Source organism: Oryzias latipes, chromosome 2 (assembly GCF_002234675.1).
Source record: "Oryzias latipes chromosome 2, ASM223467v1".
In the NCBI taxonomy this organism is placed as follows: Eukaryota; Metazoa; Chordata; class Actinopteri; order Beloniformes; family Adrianichthyidae; genus Oryzias; species Oryzias latipes.
The window spans coordinates 21,165,256-21,183,250 of NC_019860.2; the positions used below are offsets into that span (position 1 = coordinate 21,165,256).

Here is a 17,995-nt window from a genome sequence, read left to right on the forward strand (position 1 = left end):
CTGGTTGTTGATTCATTTCCCAGTTTTGAATGGGAAAAAAGAAAAAAGAGCCTCTTGAGCTGATCCCTGTTCCGTGGCTCTCAGTGGTGCTGCTGTCTCTGGGACTTGTCGACCGCTTTAATTGCCGAGCACTGGAAGTCACAGCGAGCAAATTCAGCACTTTTTCTGAAGGCTCTTAAAATATTAAAGCCTGAATCTAAAGTAAGTGACAGATTACTTGTCACTGACTCTGTCAGAGCCAAGGTTGACATGGAGCATTCTGAGTATGGAGAATGGGAAATTTACAGCTTAATTATGCACTTCTATACGTTTCTGTCTTCAGTTTTCTGTGGAAGTGAGTTATGGCTGTTTCTTTAAGGAGGAGTAATCTTTAAATAGTTTTTTTGTTTCTTTTTCGATCTTTTTCTTTAACTTTAAGTGGAAAACAATCACTTTAGACAACAGATTTTTGCACGGAATCAGTATTTGTTCTTTTTTTATTTATTGTATACTTTAATTAATTTGACCAGTTTCCATTTCATAACTATTTTTCTTTATTTATTGTTATAATTTTGTACATAACTACTAATTTTCATGGAAGAGACGATTCCTTCATTATTAAAACTGTTTTTCGAGTTTTTAAATGAACAGACAAACAAATAAACACCCAAAGAGCAGCAGGAAATGGCTTAAAAGGAAAGCAAATTCATGGATTTTATGGACCAAGGCTGCATCTAGATTTTATTCCACTTCCAGGACGATTTCTTTCAACTTTCAGGACGATTTCCTTCCACTTCCTGGATGGTCCTCTTTCCACTTCTGGGAAGATTTCCTTCAACTTCCAGGACGATTTCCCTCCACTTCCTGGATGGTCCTCTTTCCACTTTTGGGACGATTTCTTTTTGCTTTCAGGAACATTTTCTTTTATTAGTAGGATGATGTATTTGTCACTTGCAGAATGGTTTCTGCTCATGCAGGTCAGCCCTTCACTGTGTCTGTGCTAAATGTATATAACGGATAGAAGTCACTTTGTGACTTAGTCCATGAGGAAAATAAACCTGTCACTAGGCTGTGAGAAGCTCCGAAATCTAAAGTCTTTCTGACCGTCTCTCGTCATGTTGCTGCGTTGTCGTCACAGTGGGAGGAGCTTCTCCGCTGTGGGAAGGTCATCAGCAAATGTACATATTCTCTGTCTGTGAACTGCATCAGTTTGAACATGGAAACAGGACTGACCCACAGGAGGCGTGTGGGAATAGCTCAATGATGCTCGGATTTGGTAACAAGCTCCTATTTGCTGGTTTAGACAAATAACGTACAGCTTTATGCTTCAGCAGCTTCCACTTAGTGAAGTTCCAAGTTGACTTTTCCAGAAAAATGATGCAGCTTTGACGGGAAACAAATTACGAGAGCTGTTGTCATCAAACCGTATTAGTTTTTAGAGCTGAATTTCCCCAAATTTAGCCAATTTGTATAAAAATAGTAGACATTCTTGGATGTTTCTTTTTAGTAGAGGCTGTATTGACCATAACAGTAACTTTCTTTTTGATATTCCTTCTGCTTTTCAGTGCCTCTGTACTCTCAGTATAAACCCCCCCCCCTTCTCTAAAAACATGTTGTTGTTGTTTTTACAGTGTTTAGGCAATCCTGTTTTTTTTTATCTCGTCTTTTCTCTTGGTCTGCTTGCTAAAGTGCACTTTCTGAGAAAACACCTGTGAGTGTGGCATGGATGCACAGGCTTTCTGTTAGGTTTTTCTCTCTTGGACTGTTAAAAAACTGTGGCACATTGGACCTCACAGCTGGATGATCCCAACTGGCCACGCCCCAAATTTAGCAACATTTTTAACACAAAATACTTAAAAAATATATATTTTTAGTGAAACATAAACTATGAAGTAAAACCTCATTGTTTTATAAAGTGACTTTACATTGAGAAAGCTGTTCTTTTGTAACCAACCAGCTAGTGGTCACCTAATGAATAGCATTGGCTCCACTCCTTCATTTTGCATTTTCAACCATCCTCAAGGAGGGAGTAATAGTGGATGGGTTCCAGGCCATAATTGTTCTCGGATTGGTATTTGTGCTGTCAATCATAATTTAAGTAAATCTAAAAGAATTTTTTACGTTTATTTTTTTGTCGATTTTAAACGTTTCTTCCCATAAATAAGGTTTCTTAGGCTTAGCTCTTCTTTAAATCTATATTTTTATAATCAGAAATGTGTATAAACCTGATCACTTTCTGCTAAAAAGAGCCACTAAAATGACTTATATATTGGCTAAAATCTGAAGGATGACTTTTATTGGTGATTTCTTTCCTTTTTAAAAATAAAAACAATCTAAATATGTCTTTAAAAAATCTCATCCTGCAGCTTTTCATTACATCATTGTCTTTAAAATAAAACAAAAAGGGAGGCAGCACAAAATAGAAAAGAGACGGAATTAAAGAATGAGTTTTAAGTCATCAATATGGATGTTTGGGGTTCAGATGTGAGCTTCCTATCTGAATGCATCCTCTGTTAATCTGGGATAAGCATAAATCCTTATGTAATATGTATAGCATCAACGTCCCAGCTGATTGTGTTTTGTTTTGAAAACTGTGTCACTGTGGTGTTTCTCAACAGGCCTCTTCAAACAGAGCACAGGCAGAAAAGGTCACATTTCCTCTGATTAAAACCATCAGATCAATCGTACATGAGCTGGCTCTCTGATTGGAGGAGACGATCATTTATGTTTTGGTTTTTGAGAGATTGCGCTCTCTCTGACATTTAAAAACCAAAAGCACTGCAGCTAATGAGGTCTGCAGTTTACCTGCGTCTCCTCTTTAAGGCAGTAGGAGTTTAGACAGACAACAGTAACCATAAACCACCAAAACACTGCAGACTCGCACACAACTCTGTGACAAAAGTTTGGTTCCCTTCCTGTTTTTCTTTGTGTTTGAGATTTGAGGCCATGGTTGCTCTTCCAGTGGATTTAATCCTTAATAGAAATGTAACAAACCCTGTTTTCGGATGTTTTCTTTCTCAAGTTTTTCCATTTTTGCGTTTTCGCCACCGAACTTCTGAAAACCTATTATGTAATATCGTTCATAATTTTTAAAATAAACTTTAGTTCTAAAATACAATAGCGCAAAATACTAACAGCAAAGTTGGACATAGTTTGTACAATAATATTCATTATATACATATATTTAAATATTAAATATTCATGGTTTTGCACCAGTTTACTTAACTGAGCTTTTAACAGTCCGCTGCCATTCTAGAATTTTAAAGTTCCATCTGTATCAGTATCAATAAATACTTGATTGTCCTGTGAGGGAAATTTGTCTTGGGCTGAGGAGCCCACAGCTACAACATAAAGAACACAGCATAATAAACATACACAATCAGATAACACCCACAAATAACAACTAGAAGCACTTGCTCTAGAACGTTTACCGTTGGTTCAGCAGTCTTACAGCTGATGGAACAAAAAAGTTCTCATATCTGTTGGTTTTCTGTTTGTCTGCTCTGAAGCCACGTCCAGATGGTCAGAAAACTTAATATGAGATGTATTACTGATGATTTTATGAGCTATACGTGTCACAGAACACTCGTAAATTTGCTGTAAAGATGGAATTTCACATGTACCTAAGATTTGTGTACCTAAGTTCTACTAATCAACATTTGCTGGATGTGTCCAGGTTGGGACAGAAACACTGAGGTGACTGTGCTTTGTCCTTTGACCTTCACAGCTTTTAATGTCAACTAAAAACTTAACTTTGTACAATGGCTTCTTAGGCTCAGTAGTCAGTGGCATTTTATTTTCTTTTATTTGTTTTTTTGCATTCTTATTTATCTTATGCATTAGGGCTGCACGATATGAGGAAAACTTGCGATATGCGATATTAGTGATCAATATTGCGATAACGATAAATTTGCGGTAAATAAACAAATAGAAAAATAAACAAAAACATCATTCCCATTTCATTGCAACAGTTTAAAAATTATACTCCAAATGACCCTCATCGACATGGGGGACAAACGTCAGGGTGGCTAACCCTGGTCCTCAAGAGCCTCAACCCTGTCTGTTTTCCAATTCTCCCTAGACTGCTCGATAATGATAACCAAAATCAGGTGTGTTCAGTCAATCAGGATGTGAAATCACTTGAGTCAGCCAATCAACAGCAAGCTGGTTAAGGAGAGCTGGAAAACAGGCAGGGTTGAGGCTCTTCAGGACCAGGGTTAACATAATAGGCCTCCATCTGATTGGTCATCAATGGGAAGGCGTCCATCTGATTGGTCAAAGCATAAAGGGATTTATTTGATTCGTTAAATGCTTCAAGCTGCTAGAAGATTGTTTTAACACATTTTGGGTTTGCGATTTATTGCGATATTCGCCGTCTTTTGCGATATGCATATTGCAGAGCTGGATATTGCGATAACGATAAATTTGCGGTATATTGTGCAGGCCTATTATGCATTCTATTGCTGACTGTTTCTTGTAATTTTACGCTGTTTTTTATTCTTAATTTGCCTAACTTTCTCCTGTCTTTCCTTTATTGTGAAGCACTTTGGTAACCTGAACGTGTTGTAAAGTTCTATATAAATGAATCTTCATCCATCCATCCATCCATCCATCCATCCATCCATCCATCCATTCATTCATTCATTCATTTCAAAACAAAGCAGGACGTTGTAAAATTAAATGTGGAGTTCCCCAAGGATCTGTTCTAGAACCCAAACTTTTTTTTGTGGCTCCTTGTTAGGTTTTTGACCAAGAAATGTTATTTAAAAAAGAAAATGAGCTTAATTTTTTAAGCTGTCTTCTTTAAACAATTTTACCTGATTAAGAACAAGGAACAAAACCTAAAATATGTGACAGTATTAACACATAATGATTATTAAACTAAATGAGATTTAAAAGGGCAGATAAATCTTTAAAGTTTTAACATTTGTGCATACATATTGTTTTTTTTCTTCAGAAAGGTGTTGCAATATTTTCATTTTAAGCAAAGTTTCGCATGAGTGAATTCTACATTATGAGGAATTTTGTGTTTTGTGTGAGAATCCCAAACAACACATTGTCACAAGCTTTTTGTGTAACATTTACATTAAAGGATTTCTGATTACATTATTTTTAAATAGGGATTGTCATTAAAAACAAAACATTATAAATGTTTACTGTTTTCGTATCTCTTTAAATAAAAAAGCTGTCAATAAATAATCGTTATAAAAAAAGAAGCACTATTGTTTTAATAAATAATTGAATCCTTTTACAAGAAATAATTAGTTTGATGGTTGTGTAATAAAAAACTAAGATTAGTTTCCGTTTATTTAAAAAGAATAAGCAAGAATCTGAAAAAAAAAGCACAATAAAAACCTTATTGTCCTCATAGCAAGTCTCAGGAAAAATAAATGTATATTATGTATAGTCATTTGCAAAAATGCTCATCAATGATGAATGTTTATGTAAAATGAACTAATTAAAACAATGAAATATCACATTATTTGGTAAATTGACTTTAAATACACTTCAAGTGCAGCTTCTTCCAAAACAACCCATGAATATGAAGCTGTTTGCATTTATTCAAACTAAGTAGCTCTTAAACTCATCAAGATAAATGACATGTTTTCAGAATTTAGTGCTTTTTATCTATCAGGAAAAATTAAAAGCGCATTGAGCTCCCTCTCCTTTATTTGTTCAATGAATCTTCACTGAGAAAATGAAATAATACGTCACATAATCAAGATTTTTCCTTCTTTAAAGCCCCGTAAGCCTCCCCTCCCCACATCTGCTGCACACAACAAGCCCTCCCTCCTGTGATGGTCCTTCAAGAATGAACTCCCGTCTCATTTTCACGCTGAAATCCAATTATTGTGTCATGAGAAGAGAGCCCATTAGAATTGTTTTAATCATACGTATCCATTGCTAATAAACAGCTCGAGAGGGGCAAATCTGCCGTTAGCAGGGACTCCAAATTATTTTCACAAAACACTAAATGTGTTGGGATGGACGTGATTGTGATGAACAAGCACTACATGTTAGCAAAAAATGATCTTTTTCCAATTAGAAATCTTTTTTTTTACATTTTAGATTATAAATTGGAGATTTTGCAATTTCAGAAAATTAGTTTGAAAACAATTTTGTAAAAAAAGTATCTCGTTAAGTCTAGAAAATAAAAATAATAAGGGGATTTTTAAGTACTAATAGCTTTAAATAATCCTGTTTTTCATTTAAATAGATTTTGTAGTAAATGTGAATTTCCTATCTCCTGCCAGTTCCACCTGTTTTCGTTCTCCTCCTTGCTCATTAGCATATGAAGGCACTGGAATATAATATGTCCTTTAATTGATGGAAGTTAATTAATTTGACCAAGGTGTCTGTGGATTCCCAAAGTGAGCCTTTCTCAAATGCACCATGTAATCAGCAGGAGCTTGATGATGTTCATCAATTGTGGCGTCTTTTCTTTTTCATCTCGTTACCTTTTGAAATGTTATCATTTTTATAAGGGCGCATGTAGGATAGAAAGTTAAACGGCGTCTCTTCCTAAAGGGAGATTTAATTCTGAGGTTTCTGTCATCGAATTTCATCTTTAGGGTTCTTTTTCAGGTGTGTTCTTTTTTTGGATCTCAAAGCATCAGAACGGACAGGCGCTCCGCTGGCGTGTGATCTCACTGCGTGGTTCATTTTCATGTTTTGACCGCTGGCGTGTCGTGCCCTTAGCGTGACACCGTGATCTTCACACCATCCAAATGCTCTGAAGCCGTGGCACTGGTCCTCCTTCCACCACTCGTCCCGTCGCCAAGGGAATTCAGACGATTAATTAGGACTGTCACTCAAGCATCTGGTTGCTGTGGAGACGGCTGGCGTGCCGTTCCGGTGGCATTCCTGCCTTTCCATTCTTATCAGACCTTAACGCTGAAGGACAGAAGATACATTTATTTTTCTTGTAAATCCAAACATATTTTTTGTCCAAAATATGCTACTTTGTGATGATTGTATAAATAAATTCTTGTATTTGAGTATTGATTTTAAGACCAGTTCATTCATGGTCAATGTTCCAAACCCCAGAGTCTTGGTACACCAGAGAAAAATACATAACTAACCAATTCCAAAGTTATTTTCTGTAAATCTACTGATTCTCTCCACTACATCATTCTGTGGCTTCCTCTTGACACAACTCAAGTCGTTTTCCTCGGTCACAGCAGCTGCTCCAACCGCCGAAGTTAACGATCCACTCCAATGAATGTGGTGCTTTTTGTAGCATTTTCTGATGGAGGACATATACTTTATCATACTTTATTCTTTATTCTCATTAATGGGAAACCTTCATCTACTCCATTCTGTTTCATCCACTGTCAGACAAATAGATGCATGTTCGTCTTTGTTTTCCCCGTCTGAGCTGGAATCTGGATCCAAACTATTCTATTCGGTCTAGATAGCTCTAATTCAGCTTTGCTGCACCAGTAATGTTAGGTTGGGGTTTTGGAAGGCTGTAAGCTAGTGGGAGAGCTTGTAAATAGATGAATGCTGGGAAGTCTGCGCCAACGATCACAATGAATTTCGAATGAACTCCTGCCACTCTGCAGAAACTATGTCCTAGAAAACAACGCAGGTTTTTGGATGTTGGCTAAGATTGGCATAATTATAATTAAAAACCACTGGGAAACACTTTTACAATAGATGAAAAGATGATCAGAGTAGGACTTTAGTGGTTAAGAGGAAGGACTTCTCTTATTTTACTGGTTCCTTCTTCAAATCTAGTGTACAAATAAAGTTTAAAGCGGCTGCAGATATTTTACAGAGCATTAACGTTTCACTCAGCGGTTAAGGTAAACCGGAAGCTAGAAAAAAATGGCCGGTCTGTGAAAAGATTGTAAAATATTGCTGCTCGACGCGTCTTCTGTTAGTCAGGAAGTGTTTAGTTCTAGATCAGACATTTAAAGCTGGCGGGGCTAACTGCTGTACGACAACACACAGCGACCCATCCAGAACAGAGCTCATTAATGTTCATGTTACAGTCATGTTTTGAGTTTAAAGCTAATAATTACTTGTTTTTTATTTTCCTTGATTAGCTATCAAACTTCCATTGATGCCATTCAGTGCCTGTTTTGTCGTTCTTTTACTCTGTTACTGTGTGTAGCTGTGTGTTACTTGTTATTTTCATCAGTACACGCCATCTGCGCTGCAGTAAATGATCCTCCTAAAGTATCAAATGTTTAAAACGAACTTTACCATCTCAAAGAAACTAAGAGTTTATTTGACTTTCATTCAGTCTGGACACAGAACTAAAGGAAACTGAATTGATCTGATTTAAAATGACTTGTAGAATTAATACAACTCAGTTTTACCCTCATATGGAATTGTCTGTCAGGAACAAATACTTGGTTTCAGGGCCGTTTCTTTGGTGTCTCTATTGGAGAATGTTATCTCATCGTTAAGGTCACATAATGTAAAATATTCCAAACGCTTCTGTTATGTGAAGAACGAATGAGGTCCATACCCTGATAGTTCTTTATAGAAGTATCTGTTCATTCTTAAAGAATTGAATTCAAGGTGATGGATGAAATACAGATGGAGGAACCCTCACATGTTTGTTTTGGCTTCGTCCAGCTGTGAAAGCTCTTTGGTACCAGATGGTGGAAGTTTTTCCTTGGATTCTTTGCCCCGGTATAATCCTGTCCCTCCTCACAGAAACAACTCATCACAACAGGAATTCTTGTTGTAAAGAAGCACATTTTATTCCCATACTGTCGTGTGTATAAAAAAGTAGCTAAATGAGAGGATTTCAGTGTCTAGGGTGGAAGAACTAAGATTTGATAAGAAAGAGAATCAGATTTTTTATTTTTTTTGGACTTGGCAGCCATTTTTAAAAATTATAAAAAACATAAAACATCTGAAATTCTAGATTTTCCTTTTTTTATCACTCCATCTTCCTTTTCTATTTGAGATATTTTAATATCTTTTATGCACTCTTCTAACTTCACCTAAGCTATCTAAAATGTTGCTTCATTTAGAATTGGTTTTGGATTCTGGGAAGGAGAAAATCAAATCCTTAGAGAAAATATTCAAATGTTTTCTGGTAATAGAGAAGTTCCATCCTAACAGAACCTGTTTATGTTGGCCTTTAGTGGACAGAAAAACTCAAGAGAATGCGACAGCCGCTTGTTGGTCCTGCTATCGTTTCACTCTATCCTTTCCCCTCAATTCATTTAAAGGCCACTCAAGACTAAATGTCATTCAGGCTAGAATGGCGCAACCCAGAGGTCTACTTGACCAACAACATTCAAAAGCCTTTGACTTTTGATGAAAGGCTTGACCCTGAAATTACCCTCGTCCTTGTTGTTATGGTAACACCGTTCCAGACTCTGCAAACTTGATAAATGCATGAACTTCCTCTGAAATCAGCCCTAGTTTAGAGAGGACTCCAATGATTCATAATTCTAGGTGTAAATCTCCACGCTTACATCTTATATCTTACATTATCTTTTCTCAACCTTGAATCATGGCTTCAATAGAATTACTGCTGGTGTTAAGCGAAATGATGCCATTTTAACACATTTATTTAACCCTTGAACATTGGAGATGTGGCACCATAATAACTCACAGTCCTTGATCTACAGTAATCTCTTTGAACGTTTAAGTTAGAATTAGCTGATCAACGTGAATCAGCTCATTCGGAAGCAGAGAAATTTGGTTTTTCGTCATTTATCGGCATATTGGTGCAGATCTTTAGTAAAGTAACAACCCAAAGCTGTTCTTCTTATCAACAGAATCAGCAGATTTGATTGTGGAAACACTGAAATACCAAAAAGCGGCCTTGAACTGATATCCAACACTCTGTGGGAGTGAAGTGTTGCACATCAGTGCTTTTCTCAGCTTCAGAATCCGCTGGAATTACAATAATTGCAAAAGCGGTTGAAGAGTTACTGTAGTAAATAGAAAGTCAACACCAAAACTAGATCTCGAGTGCTAGAGGGTTGTAGGTTAAGGGAAGTTAGCCTTACACATCCATGTACTCTACTTCAAGCAACGTTGTTGTGGTGATCTATGCATGCGAGTTCATGCCGTTGATGATCTCCATCGAAAACAGAAATTAACAACAAGATGAAATGCATATTGGGTTTGGTTTCCAATGCATCTAAACATGCAAGAACATAAAATAATTGGATCCATTGTTAATCGCGGGAGCTGCCTTCCAACGGTAGGTGGAATCCGCCAAGCAGACATGCTCATGTTTACAATAATCCTAGATGTTTTAAGGCTGTAAAACTCCTCACTACTCTCTCCATACACCTTTCTCAGACAGACATGCACTTTTTTCACACTTTTCTCTCTTGTTTAATCTTAAAAGAAAGTCCAATTTTGTAGAATGAAAACAAAGATCTTGTGGTGTTTGCAGATTTAGATAAATTTATCAAGTTGAACTAATACTCTACAGGAGACACAGGAGACTGATTGACAGTCGTCCACAGCCAATCAAGATGCAAAACTCAATGCGCTATAACAAAGATTGCAAAAGGTGCAATATAGTGAGAGAACACGGTATATTTCCAAAGACATTTCCTTGGACTTTGAATCAGCTGCAGCTGATAACATATATTCTACCTGCATCTCTACAGTTCATGTTGCCCTAACTATTGTTTTGAACGGCAGCCCCTCTGCTTATTTCCTTTTGTCCACATTAACAAGACTGAGGAGAAAAAAGGCTCCAAATGAAGGTTTCTTGTTGCGTCCCTGGAGGTTTTCAAAGTCACTTTTAGCAAGGAGACGGCCATGCGTGTCCTCTCTGGTGCCGTCTGATTGATTAGCGGTTTGTCTTTTTAAAGTTCTTGGTTTCGGACTAAATGAAATACTCTGTTGTGTTTTAGCTCATGAGCATTTTACAGCTTTCCAAAGCTACATTTTCTTGCTTTGACATTGCCGCCCTCATAACCGAGCTTCGGCGAGTCAACTCGCCGCTCTGATCCATCCAGCAGCAGCTCGTGTTCGCTGTAGTGCGCGCTCAGCGTCCCAGTGGGTTTCCACCTGCTGGTGCCATCCAACTAACAACACACAGGAGATGTGATTGCAGAGCTTACAGCAGGGGAGGAAGTGGGCGAAGCAGAGAAAATATCTGAGCGAGTGCACTGTGTTCTCAGCACAGAGTGGTTACTTAGTTACTGTATGTCAGCGCAAGGCTGTAATTTAACAGAAAAATGTATATGGCTGTCAAACACACTTTCTGATTTGCGGCCAAGTCGTGCTTCAGCATAATGGCTTCGCTTTGAATCCGCGAGATAAAACGTTGGGGAAAAGCAGGCAGAGAAACCTGTCAACCTACATTTATATTCCCCCGTATCCTTAGGTCATCCTCCTGTGTTCCTGTTGTTTGCCCTTATGAGAGAGTGACAAGTAATTGGCAAGGTACACGTTGATGCGTGTTGCTGTTGTTTTTTTCGGTTCGGGTTGGCAGACGTGAGCATCGCAAACAAAAGTGCAGAGGAAGAGCTCCAGGAATTCATTTGGCCGGGCTTTTCACAAGGTGAGACGACTTTGATCAGTGTCCCCTTGTCTGATGAAGTGGCACTTTCAGGGCTGTCGAAGCAAACAAAAACCTGCTTGCTCTTGGCATTTTGCCGCCAGAGCTTGGACACGTGGCTAACAAGAGCGTGCTGAACGGCTCTTTGTGCTAAACATCTCTGTGGCCCATCAGTGCACGTCATTGTGAGAGCAAAGCCGAGCGCCAGATTATCTAGACAGACGGCCTGCAATATTAACTGACAGGGATCTACAGAACTGTTGTCCAGTGAGGAATTCAACAGACATTGTTATAAAACCCTTAAAACGGATCATTAAAGGTCTTAACTCTTAATTGTCCTTTGGTGGTTAAAGCATGTATTTGATAGAGTTTATGGTATAAATCAATTATCAAAAGGTTTTTTGGTAATTTAAGGCCCAGTTTATATATAAACTTTTGGAATCTTTTGTGAAAAACATTAAGCCACATGTTACACCTTTGTCTAGGGGCTTATAAAAGGATGTAACATAATGGTTAAAAATAACTAATTAAACAACTCAAAACTCTCACAAACAAACCCAGTCTGAATAAAAAGCTGGTAACCTCTTTAGAGTAAAGCTCAAAACTGCACAAAAACAACCAAAATACGTGGACCAAAGCCTGCAACAATCAAAGTAAAACTCTGCTGCTGCCAGTTCAGGGATGCTCCAAACGGAAAATGGTGCCGTATTTAAAACTCTGAGCTGGACATCCTCGTCCAATCAGGTGCTCCGGACAATTAGGGCAACAATCTGCAAACAAAGATGGAGGAAAAAAAAGACAGAAAACCTCCCACTTTGGAAGAAAACAGAAAAATGTAAAAGTACAAAAAACAAAAGACAGCCTCATTCATAACATCACCTCTGATCCTCCAGCACCTCTTTTGGTTTTAAATCTATGACTAAGGATACATCCAGCTCAGGGATCTCAGACTCTAGGCCTCGAGGGGCAGCTTCCTCATGATTTGTCCAACCTGCTACCGATTACCTGGATCCAGGTGGGTTTTGCTAATGGCAAGTTAGCTGGCAAACCTGCAGGTTGCTGCCTCTTTAGGGCAGGAGTTTGACAGCGGTGCTCTGGCTTGTTGGTTTTATTTTGAAAGGCGTAGAAGAGGCACAACATCTTTACCCGATGAGCAGTGGCTGCTGCTCTTGACCCCTGGCCTTACCCATAGTTCTGGTTTTAGGCCGCTCCTCCAGGAATGAATCATATTTGGTGGAATAGTACTTCTATGTCTTTTGTCCTGCACTTGGTTGAGCGTCCACCCAGATGCTACGTACACACCGGGCAAGTGGGCGTGGGTTCCTAGCATACGGTGTTCACAGTGGACGGTCGCCCCCCGATACTAGCGCCTGTCCACCTCCTGGAAGAGGCTTTGTGGTGCGAATCTGGCTTTTTGTTTCACAACTTTATTTAATTAAATGAAAAAAGTTGGTGTCATAAACATTCCAGCTGGGCACAAACCTCAATTATTCCTTTCTCATTCATGATTCCTTTCAAACAATTGGCCCAATGAGAAAAGACGCTCCCCCTACATCTCTACCAGATCTGAGTTCAACTTTAACCGACTGCAGATCACATGATGGGACCGATGTGGAGAAAAAAAACTGCTGCAACTTTAACAAAATCCAAACTTATGTTAAAAGTTTTCTCATTTTGTTTAGTCCAACTCTGAATTTATGGAAAATCCAAAGATTGCTGACCTTTTCATATTACACTAACAACTTAATCGTTTCATCAAATGATTTCAAATGTTGGCTGTGCACTGGTGTAGTGGTTAGCACTCGCCTCACAGCGAGGAGACCCTGGTTTGAGTCCTGGCCGGCACCTCTATGTGTGGAGTTGGGATATTTTCCAGGTTTTTTGGGGGAACTGCGGCCGTGTGCCCCAGTCCAACAGCATTGCTTCATAGGTTCGTGGGCACAGCAGTGGCTCAGGCGGTTAAGCAGGTCGTCCAGTGATCGAAAGGTCAGCGGTTCGATCCCCGCTCCCCCCCAGTCAACTGTTGTTTTGTCCTTGGGCAAGACACTTCCCCCTTTTTGCCTCCAGTGTGGCCCCACTGGTGTGTGAATGTGTATGAATGTTTTTGATGGTCAGGTATGTACTGGCAGAGACGCCTCTGTCATCACCAAGCGTGAATGAATAATGGACACAGCGTAAGCGCTTTGAGCGTCTGGAAAAGCGCAGATAGATCCAATCCATTATTATTGTTATCATTAATTGTTGACTCTAAATTGTCCCTTAGATGTGCATGTTGTTGTGTGGTCGGCCTCTGCCCAACGTTAACTGGGATAGGCTCCAGCAGCCATGTGACATCAATAGTGATTCAGCCGGTTTGGGAAAATGGATGGATTTCAAATATAAATGCAAACATTGTTTATGTTACAATTAAGCATCAATTGGTGTTTGCAGTAAAAATTCAGGAAAAATAATCTCAAAAGCAAAAAGGTTTAAATTAGTAAATAAAATGGATCACATGGCATCAAAATCTTTTGTCTGCTACAATAAAATCAACAGTAACAATACATGACTATTCACTGACTTGACTTACTAACCTCAGTTTTTTGCCATCGCTTCGCCTGACGGGTCCATGGATGCATTCTTTATGCATCCTCTTATGGGGGAATTTAGCCAGCAAACAACACCTGAGTCTTGCATAACACCTCTATATTTACGAGTGCTTCTGTCAAGCCTCGCTGTGCTTCCAAATACTTCTCCGACACCCTATACGTTCGGGATTGCTAATTAAGGTGGCATGTTGCATAATTAACGCTTTCACTCTGCTAATTATCACTTAATTAGTGCCTTAACTTCCGTGATGAGAAAACGGGTGCTAAACTAGTGTTAACGTCATTCCCCATCGCCTGTGTTCACAGCAGAAGTTTGGTTGAAAGGAAGAAGAAAAAACAAAACGTCACTTCTTTGAGATTTACAGAACATGTGAGCGGATGTTTCTCATCCCATGTGGGCTAATGCATATGGAGGACGCTCTCCTGCACTGTTGGGTTGATTCAGAGTGAGTTTCAGAGTTATCGTTCCTCTCAAGGCCACAAGTGCATGCATATGTGGCCTTGAAGATAATCTGTCCATCTCTGGCTTCTACCTCCATATATCTGGCGGCTTGCAGGAATGCCCCCCCTTCAAGGACGCTTCAGCCATGTGTCAATCTAGCCGTTCTGCTAGCGAGATAAGAAGATGGGAAGGAGCAGCGCAAGGGACGCCTGTATAATTTATAGAGAGAGCACGAATCAATTCTGAGGCATAAATTACTTTGATGTTAATTAGTTGCAGATTGGACTTTTAACAAAAGGTGCATTTTAAATCACTTCGGGGAGAGCACTGGTGTGCCGCGAGGTGACGGAAATGTTCTTTGCTTCATCTCATGAGGAATTGGGACGCTGTTCTCCAAAACATGTCAGATCCTCAACATTTTTCAACATAGATTTCTGTTTTGTTGGGTAAAGAAAACAGACGACTAGAAAAATCAGATTTTTTTTTCATTCCAAATACGATTTTACTTTTTTCTCCTTCCTTTTACCTTCTTGAACAAAAATAACAAACAACAAAATATGTTGAACAAAAACTATTTTATTGTAACATCTCCTTTGGAAATGTGCTGAAACTCAAAAGTTCACCTGAATACAAGCTGTAAAAAAAATGTTTGCAGATCAATGCAGCAGATGTTTTGTGAGCATCTCATAAAGAAAAACGCTTCTCGCACTCGGCAGAGTCTGTTTCAGGTGTTGTAACAAATTTGTCGTACTCCCACTTTTGGCAGCTTCAACTTTCATACAAACTCCAATTTCTAATCTGTCTGTGCTCTCTGCTTTAGGCCTTTTCACATTTTCACGGTCTATATAGTGTTTCATTTTCCATTACAAATTGTTGTTTTTTTCTCTTTAGCACAGCTAAAAAGCCCCCCGTACCCCCCATGAAGAGACAGGTGTCAGTCGTTCACCTTTAGTCTGAACCAGCTGACCAGAAGGAAAAATCCTGTATTTGTTTTGTTTTTTTACGAATGACGACGACGTGTGCATCATCAGAAATTAGCGCACGCCGTCAGAACGCCAGGCAGAGAGCATTCAGTTCTGATAATGCGCTTGGAAGGCCTTTAACCCGCTTATACCATGGTCATTTCATACGTTATTGTTGTAATTTTACTGGTTTCGGTCGTGTATTTCACAAAAGGCGAACTGTTTGTTACGGATGCGACACATTGTCACATGACAACGAGCCACTGAGCCGGCATCAACCTTGTCTGCAGCGGCGAAGGGAAGCGATACACGTGCTGGTCGTCATGAAGCGTCAGTTCAGAGAGAAGGTTCACCTCTTACCGCTTGTTTTTGTCCAGATGATGAAGCTAAAGAAACCAGATATAGAACATATCCGATATGTGACCACAACTTCCTGTTTAGGTGTGCACTCTCGCTGTGGATTCTCATTTTTTAATCCACACCCAGCAGCCAATCAGAATCGAGAGATCACTCGGCCAATGGTATAAATAGTATTAACGCATCTTTGATGTCATCTAACTGTACATTTAAATAAAAATGACAGATTTACTAGAGAAAATGCACCTTCTTTCCTGATTCCACTTTCAGGTGATTTATTTTTAGATGAAATCATAGCAAAAACATTTAAATATGATGGATCCTTGATAGGAAAGATGCAGCGCTCTTGGGGGGGAGGGGTCTGCTCAATACCGCCTCAGTTTTTGTTTTTTGTTGTTTTTTTAAGAAAATACTGCTTATTGAATGTTCTGTGAATTAAGTTTGTCATATTTATCCAGGAAGTCTTAAAGTCCGCTCCGAGGAAAGAACGTGTCACTTTAAACCAGTTTCTGGTCATAAACTGACGACACGCGTTAGCATAGCATTGTAGCATCTGCGTGTAACAACATCACTGTCTACAGATCAATACTTTCATTAAACTCTCTTTGGCTGCTGTGAGTCCAGCAGGTTTATCCTCCGGTTCTGTCTGGATCCTGTTAAAAATCGCCACATGTCCCGCTGCTCCATCAGCTAAACGCTGCACAGACGTTACGTGGGGATGGGCGGCCTGACTTGACTACATCAACGGAAGCCCAAGAGAGCAAAGAGCTGGGTAAATAAAAATCTCAGTTTGCCCAAAAATAAATCGTTCATACCAACACAGTGGAATATTCACCCCCATCAATTGTCGTACCCAGCACTCACACAGAAACCTCACAAGCAGACCGGTTCTTGGTCTGAGAGATTGCTTACCAGCGCTTAGTTCAGTGGCAATGCCCAGTTGGGCCTTGATGTAATGGAAATTGATTGCGGTGCTCCCAGGCTACACTGTCATGACAAGTTATTTTAATGGCACTAAAGCAGGCTTCTGCTGAAGTTTAAAAGGAGGGGGGCGGAGGCAGAAATGTGACTCCAGGCATATTTGCGGCACTGCCAAAGCTTTTATTTATCTTTGAGAGGGCACAGTGTCTCTCCAGCACACACACAAAAAAGGAAAAACTGCAAGAATATGAACAGAAAAACAAAGTCACAATGAGACATTGAGGAGAAAAGCTTGTCGGATGAGGAGAGTTCAGAGCTTTGAACGATAGCCATGCATGATATAAACCTCAGAAGCTCTAATTAAAGGATGATTTGTGTCGTTGGGTGGTCACATAAGTGTCACTTCAATGACCCTACAGAATAGCGCATACATCCCATCCACAGTCAATTACCCATTTATCCCAGTAGGAGCCAGTTTAATAGAAGGGAAGGAGATGAAAACGTTGATTTAGTGACCTCACAAAGTGGCAGTGGTTCCAGCCTGTGATCTAAAGTGTTTTTGGTTCTGTCCATGAACAATCTGGGCTTTCATGGAGAACTAGTCTTCTGTGCATATGATGTTCCTTGAAGAGCTTTTGTTTGAATTTGGAATCTTTATTTAAATTAACATCTCTTCGTGTTTTGAGTTTTAAAACCCTTTGACACCAAAGGTTTAGTTCCAGTTCTTTCGACTACTCATCAACCATTTATGCAATTAGCGGAAGAAAGCAGCATTGCACTGATGTGCAACACTTTACAGTAGTGATGTGTTAACGCATTCGCCATAAATCACATTGATCGTGTTACGGTACTTCAGAGAGCGTGTGTTATTCAGGCGCCGCTAGCGACTTTGTGACTGTTAAAGGGTTGATCAGCCTGCAATGTATCAATCCTGCATTTGTTTTCCTCTGAGATTTCCACTTGACTAAAGGTCAAAGACAACTGAAGGCATTAATGGCGATTGAACCTGGAGGTTGCTTCACCCAGTGGTTCTTATTCGCAGCCATTTTTCATTAACTTCTAGCTATTTTCACCACATGAGATCAACAAGCAAACGCGTCTTTCAGCTGTTGGAATACCCCCACAATGAAGTTCTACTGGTTAGTCCCCTGTGTCCATTTTTTTTAAACAATTGTTACCTCTGGTATTGCTGTCCCGCAAGTAGAATTTGTCCAAAGAGGTGAAAAGCAGTCAGAGTGCGTTGGGCTGA

General features: G+C 39.3%; 1 protein-coding gene across 2 annotated transcripts in view; it reads left to right on the forward strand.

Annotated features, from left to right (window-relative positions):
• The window catches only part of LOC101172314 (interleukin-1 receptor accessory protein-like 1), a 364,358-nt gene that overhangs the window by 185,872 nt on the left and 160,491 nt on the right, over positions 1-17,995 (forward strand). The gene's annotated exons all lie outside the window — the stretch shown is intronic.